General features: G+C 39.0%; 1 protein-coding gene across 1 annotated transcript in view; it reads right to left on the reverse strand.

Moving 5' to 3' along the window:
- The window catches only part of LOC124216809 (trissin receptor), a 75,463-nt gene extending 68,575 nt beyond the window's left edge, over positions 1 to 6,888 (reverse strand). The window contains exon 1 of the mRNA XM_046621792.1: positions 6,297 to 6,888. The gene's annotated coding sequence lies outside the window, so the exon portion shown is untranslated. The remainder of the gene's footprint in view (positions 1 to 6,296) is intronic.
- Between the last annotated feature and the right edge of the window lie 627 nt (positions 6,889 to 7,515).

Raw genomic sequence — 7,515 nt, forward strand, 5'->3', positions numbered from 1 at the left:
TGACGAACAAAATGAGCGATTATTCATCGAAATTGCTCGATAATCTGACCAAGTCACGGGTTATCAATCACTGAACTATTTCAATGAAACTCCGCGGCTTAGAATTTTATTCCATAACGAGGCGAAAGTTTTTTAATAAAGCTTATCAGAATCTGATCAACAATCAGTTATCGATTTCAAACTTCTGTTTTCTTCTTTTTTTTTTTTTTTTTTTCCAATCATTCCGTCGCAAGACTGTTTTTACCGGCCTTGAAATGTATCTGAAACGTCTTTGAAAAGGTGAATCTAGTCTGATAACATTGACGAGCCAGCGTTTCGCAATTAACCTTTCTTCGTCATAGGTATAAATGTCACGAAGCGATTCTCCGCAGCGATTGTTGTGCCAATCCCTTCGTATTTGATAATTGAGAGAGCGTCTCTTACCTATTAATAATCACTCCTCGGGCTTTATCTCAAGGTTCGGATACCTCGTCGCGTTCAAAGAATATAATTATCATCCCCCGACTTGATACCAATTATTCTCGTCCCTTACCACCATCCTTGGATATATTTTTCCCGTTGCAGCATCCCGATCACTGTCACAGCCTCGCTCTTAAGGAATTCAAATTTCATATCCCAGCTGTATAATCCGATGAGTAAAATTTGCATTCGGATATCCTCTTAATTGTTTCCCGGGCCTGAGGGCCGACCTAATAATTATTCGCGAATAACAATGGATGGTTATACACATTTTCCGCTCCGAAATTAAAATTCCACGAAGATTTAGAGGGTCAGCATGAACACGGTGTTATTAGAGAGTTTTTTTTTCCATTGGATTCTAAAATCAGTGATATTAAGAAATTTTTACACTCCTGGTATCACCAAAATATGACTAGTAAGATGTTTTTTTTTTATCTTTTTTTTTTTCAGTCAAACATTTCCGCATTATTTAATTTTAACAGACTTCAAGTGTAATTTCAGTCATAAGTATGAATTTAGAATTCAGTGTAACTTCAGTGGTGCAAGAAATCTTTCGATTTCAGCGTTATTTCCAGTGGCGGAGACGAAAATTTTTAATTCAGTGTCTCTTCGCTGGGACTTTGATATGCTTTCAATGCAATTACGGTGAAAATAAAGTGTGAAAAAATTCCGAACCGTACCGTGAAATCTGAAGCGAAATTTCGGTTCAATTTCAATTTCACGAAATCCGCGAGGAAAGCGAGGATTGCCAAGCTTCCGTTACTAAAGAATTGAAAGTGTCCGCCGATACTTTGGCCGAAAAAAAAAAAAAAAAAAAGAAAAAATTCGGCTAATCTTCTCGTTACTTTTCTCCGCAAGAATCGCTTCGTCGAGTAAATGCTTCGTTCATCTTCACCGAGACTCGAACATGACGGGTGTTAAAATCGACCTCCCACGATTAAAGTAAATGGCAGAGACGCTATTTTTTTTTTTTCTTTTCTTCTTTTTTTTTCTCCTTTCAAATCTATCCAGGGTCGGCTTCGTGCCGAATAAAATATCCCGAGTAAGCTGATCGTGATTTTGGCCTCGCGATGAAAACATGCCGATATTAAGTTTCGTCCACCGAGCTTTGGCGGCTCGTTACAAACGTCAAGGCTCGTTATAGGCGCGGTCTGCATTCGAATGGCTGCAGACTGATCGAGAGCCCCAATTTGTTGGGGGCTCGATAAAATTCGGGTGTAGAATTTAGGGAAACCGCCGTCGCGACGCCGCATCCTCGCCGTCCTTACGACGGGACATTGATCCTATGGTTCGACCTTCGCTCGAGCTTGACCCTGACCTTGACATTGACAATGCGTGTCGTTTGGCCCCGTCGACTAAATCGTTTCCACACTTCCTACTTCTAAGTGCTCGGAGAAGAGGGGAAGTTTTTGTAAGGCAACAGGTTTGCAACGAAAAAAACTGCGCAGGTTTTTCGTACCGTTTATTGTAGATTTTCACTCGCTGAAACCGGGAAATATACTCGAGATGTTCCATCGGGTCAGGTTTTTTCTTCAACTCGTGCTTGTGGTTTCATTCGGAGTGAAAATCCCGTTTAAATCGAAATCTGGTATCATATTTTTGATTATGAACGTCCTAAGCAAACGTCGTTTCTTACGTTCGTTTGATATGTATCGGAGCGAGACTCGAGAATAATTATACAAACAGGAAAACGGAAAATGGAAAGCGGAACCGTCTTCGGAGAAGAATCTAATGAGGGAAGAAGAAAAGGTTTCACAGGCAAAAAGAATGAACACGGAATATTAAGTACATATCGTGGAGAAATTGTTTGTTTAATTTCGTAAGAAATATTGTTTAGTCCGTTGGAATAAAATCATGGTTTTTTCGTGCAAGCACATTTCATTTTGCAAGAATGCTGTGCGTGATGGAGGAAAATGGAAGTTAAAAAAAAACAGATGGACTGATTTGAATGAAACTCAGGGGTCCATTGATTCAACTTCATTCAACACAGAATTGGTCAGATTTTGAGAAAAATCATCCGGGCAATTTCTTCTCTCCCTTTCCAAGACCCCTATTTTCACAAATAATGGTCTTTTTAGGTCAGTCCTTATTCCCGCTTATCGATTCATCTTCAATAAAACTGTTTAGTTTGCAGTTACACGATATTCCAAAGGTTAAAGTTTATCACGCAATCCTGAATTCAGGTTCTCTCTTATTTTTTCTCATGAAAAATTCAGGCCAATTACAGACAAATTTTATTTCGCTCCTCCAAACTTGGTAAAAAGTTCTTTTTTTTTTTTTTTTCATTCAATCACTGATACGATCAGTTAACATTTACACCGTTAACCGATGATACTAATCGTCATTTTTTCTCTGCACTGTTCTTACTGCAAATAAATTGTATCCCAAGGTTAAATAACTTTTTAAAATCCAATCGAATAGGATTGATTAACCAAAAACTAATTCTATGATTATTAACTGAAATCGTTGCGCAGACTTGAATTTCAAGATCCAAGATCCGTCGGATAAAATAACGGAACTTTGAACTTTTGATCAATGCAGGAAGCGTCGTACTTGGCGAGGCAATTTCATCCCTCTCAAAAGTCGCCCGTAAGAAAAAAAAACAAAAAAATATTACCACAGGGTCTTAAAACGGTGTATAAATAAAAATGACGAAATACTTTGTCCAAAAAAGTTTCTCAGAAACAAAAAACTTGCGTCCGAAAAACTTACGAGGGAAAACAATGATAACAACGACCATATTCGACGGTACATAAAACAATTGCGCGAAAATTTCACTCCGTAAATGCAACGAAATTTATTCAAAGTGCAAGGCATCCTTTTTTTTTTTTTTTTTTTTTTTTTTCGAAACTTCTCTAAGAGCGGCGGCGACGCGCGGCGATTAATTATCGCGAAAGTGTGCGGCCTAATGGCAGAGACATTGTCGTTAACAACTTAGTCCGTGTAATTTGGATTAAAAAAAAAAAAATGGTGTCTGCGGTTCGAGGGCCCGACTGTATCACTTCTCCGCAGCTCGAGGCCAATTTTTCAACCCCTTCAACAGCCAATCGACACGCCGTTGGATCACAATTTTAAAAAACCCAGAGCTCTTACAGCCTCTGGAGGCATATTAAGAGCCGTAACACGCAGATATAATTTCTTCTGAGGGTCGGAGACGTCAGCGTTAAAAGTTGCGAAATTGCCGGTGGGAATAACTTTATGCCAAGGATGCTGGAATAAAATAACGTCGGGCATCGCATAGAGATGGAAACGCAATTTTGGTCCTCGCGATTTTTCTCTGGCCAAAAATTTGATGCTCGTAAATTTTATCAAATCGCGGGAATGCTTCGTGGATTTTTATCTCACCCTAAATTTTTTCCTCTCATTTTTTTTTTTTGCTTTGTCTTGTTTTGTTTTTTGATTTTTTTTTTCTTTTTCTCCGATTTTTTTTTTTTTTTTTTTTTTTTTTTTTTGGCGCAGATCCTTGTCAGCCCGGGAACACAATAATCCCTACATCCATCAGCCGGGAAACGAGGACCTGATTTCCCGGTGCTTGAACCGGACCAGTCCTCGGTCTTCGGTCAATCCCGCATAGTTATGGGAACGATCACGCGCTGCAAATCTTACATTTTACAAGCTCTTCGCGGAGGCGTTTACGCGTGGCGTGAGAAAAAAAAAAAAATTTAATAAAAATTATGTTCACCACCGTGGAACGGGTATTTTTCTTTCACGCCGCCGCAGATCGAAATATATTATTCTGGTTGGAAAAGATGAGTTTCGGTCTCTTTTTCTCAGAGAAAATAATAAACATCATCGCTGATTTTGCGATCCAATCGGCCGGATGGAAAATACACCGGAATAGGCTCGGCGAGGAATTATTTAAAATGAAAATCACGTACAACTATTTTTTCAAACCTTGTGTAAATAACAAGTGCCGGAATAAAGTCGGTGATTTATATACATATACATGTATATTGTATATCTTATGCCTGTGAATATTTTCTCAGGTATTAAAAAAAAAAAAAACCCTAATATCGTCTATAAATTTTAGACACGTATGTAATATATTACAAGCACTGGGTATATGGCAATAATATCAATAAACATTCAGCGGTTATTGCCACGCATTTTAATGCTACTCCACGACTTTCGATCCGCGTAACTCACGGTTGAATTGTTGCTTTTGTCATTAACGGATGTCCATGAAAATAATCAACGTGTGAATCCTCCCACCGAATTCCGCGTTCCTTGCTCGATATCATTCTTGTATTTCAAACCAATGTCGACGAATCACCGGAAGTTTCACCGATCGATCGATTATTCAAAGCCGTGCGGAGGTGTGAAGAATTTTTTTCCAAGCTTACCACGCAGGGAAATTAATTGAATAATCTGACCGATTCAAAAGCTCGGCCCTGATTTTTTCAAAGCTAATCAGGCGCGAGTTTTGCAGAGGATTTATTTACCCAAAGGATAATTTCGTTGAGGTTGAAGTTATTATTATTATTATTTATTTATATATTTTTTTTTGCTGCATCTTGTAAACCTAGCGTTTGTGAATTATAACAATTTTACGTGTCGACATATTTTCCTCGTACCAACTGAGGAACTGAGGAAAAAAATCTGTCCTCGGACGATTTGCAGGTTATTCATTTGTAAATCGTTTGAATTGATTTTCATTAGAATCGAAAAAAAAAATATAGCAAAACTATACCGATTTTCTGTTTAAAAAAATTTTTACCGTAAGTTACGACACGTTGTTAATAGTAAGGTGTTCGCGATTGAAACTCAGTGTAATTACATTTGTTTTCCACGTTACAGGCACAGTTCTAATTTAACTAGATTTAACTCTGTCAGCTTTTGCGTTTTTTAAACATCTAGTAACCGATGAACGAATTATCCTTGTTCAGTTCTACGACAACTTTTTACCTCTGCGAAAATAAACACTTGGAAAAATTCAACCCTGTATCCCCAAATCACGAATGATCGATTACGCGATTATACGAGCTATTCCTCCGGTACATAAATTTCGCTTCACACATCTGGCTCGGCTTATTGCTATAACATTTTTGTTGGGCTACCTTACAAGCCGGGTAAATTTGTCTGCAATTCTTTTTCGTCATTTGAATAACGATCGAGACATGTAAAGGAGGTTTTACGGACCGCGCGATAAACTCGATCGCAGCCTTGCGTAAGGTCGTCGAATCGCTAATTGGCGTATCTTGATCAGGTGGTTTATTTCTCAACATTGTACTTTTTCTCAAGGCGCCAATCGAAAAGTTTTTCAGAAATAGCGAAAAACTAACCGTCATAAAATCTTGAAGAAGTAGGAAAATATTTAGAGATCGCAACCAATCGTTGTAATATTTTTTATTTACTTTTATGCATACACCTTACGGACTTGTGTATACGTTAGTTTATTTTCTTGCATCGTGGTCCGATTAATTGTTCACCAATCAACAGCAAACTGCGCGTAACAATTCCGAATTTGGCTGTCATCGTCTTTTATACGAAATATTAATCATCTCCGAGAAATTTGGCCAACATTTTTGCTACCGAAGGAGGAATATTTTCTTTTCGCTAGCTAGATTTTTATCAACGATAATAAATCGAACCACGGTATGAAAAAATTAAACTAATATACATACGTAAGTCCGTAAGGCGTAGAAATAAAAATAAATAAAAAATATCACAATAAACGGTAACAACCTTTAAATATATTTTCAGAGACAATTTTTTTTCCAGCATTTGTCACAAATTTTTCAACTCTTTACCCTACGCCTTAATGTCAACGAGCGGCGATTCGCTTCAAAATTTAATGGTAAAATGGAGTTGAAAAAACTATTGCAACGAGTACTCACAATCGGTAAGTCGATCCTTGAGCTGCTGGTTCTTACCCACTAAAGTTCTTCGCCTTTATCTGATCGAAGTCCTTTACAGGATCGAGTACCTTGAAGCTTTTTCACTATATCGTTTACCGCCCGCATTTCATCGCCTCTATCGCTAGGCGTCGAGATTTTTATCGTCACGTCTCACCGCGTTTGTCAGAACGACGAAAAGGACTCCTCTGGTCCTTTCTTCATCTCTACACTTTCACACCGTTCGTCCGCAGATCCGCGCTAGATTAAATTTCACCTATAAAAGCGCGGTCGAATTTAATGTAAGACAAATCGTCCAGTATTATTTCCCAATCTAAGAAGCGCGTCGCTTAGCTTCAATTCCGCATCCTTTAAAACCGCTCTGCGGAATACACGTTCCGGGAAGAGAAGAAACGTCCCCCTTGTCACTGGGAGTTTCACTAAAAAATAGGGACGCGAGCGTGCGAAAAGAAAAAAACAACGTCCAGAAAATAGGGAAGGGGTGGAATTATCCCGAAATTTTTCCCGCCTCCGAATTCATTCATGCTTTTCCACACCGAAAGGATCGGCTCCTGAAAGTCCTGCAGGTTTGGCCGCGCGGCGTCCTCGCGTGGCACTGCGATGCGCTTCGCGGCAAGTTCTCTTCTTCATCGGCAGAAACGTCGCCGCGGGAACGTCGAGAGACGCAGGCGCGTTTCAAAAAGCACAAAATCACTTGTGCGCGATGACGTAACGACGCCGCAGGGTCACGTGGTGGCCACCGATCGTCGAAAAGTGCCGGGCTTGTTTTCCCAATTTCGCAAGCTCGGGACGAACGGTCCGCCTTTCACCCACCGTTATCATTTTTTTTTTTTTCCCTCCAGCAATGTTTCCCGGGGAATGTTGCAACGGGACCGAGAAAATGTTGCGTCCGCGGAGCAGAGAGAAAAAAACTGTCGCAGATATTCCGAGGATACGTCGAGCATCTCAATTCAACAGGTTTTCAAGCTAGCAAGCCAAACCTTCTGATATTCGTTCCCACGATACAGCGAAGTTCAAAAGTCAATATTTTGTCAAGTACTTTTAAATACCCGATACTTTTATGGAATTATTAGGATTAGACTGAACCGCATTTTTTTTTTTTCTTTATTCACAAATGTAACTGATTACCTATAATCTATTCTATTACAATAATGAATATACTTAAGATAAAATAATTCTTTCTTTTTTTATTTTGCAATAA

This window comes from Neodiprion pinetum, chromosome 4, assembly GCF_021155775.2.
Source record: "Neodiprion pinetum isolate iyNeoPine1 chromosome 4, iyNeoPine1.2, whole genome shotgun sequence".
In the NCBI taxonomy this organism is placed as follows: Eukaryota; Metazoa; Arthropoda; class Insecta; order Hymenoptera; family Diprionidae; genus Neodiprion; species Neodiprion pinetum.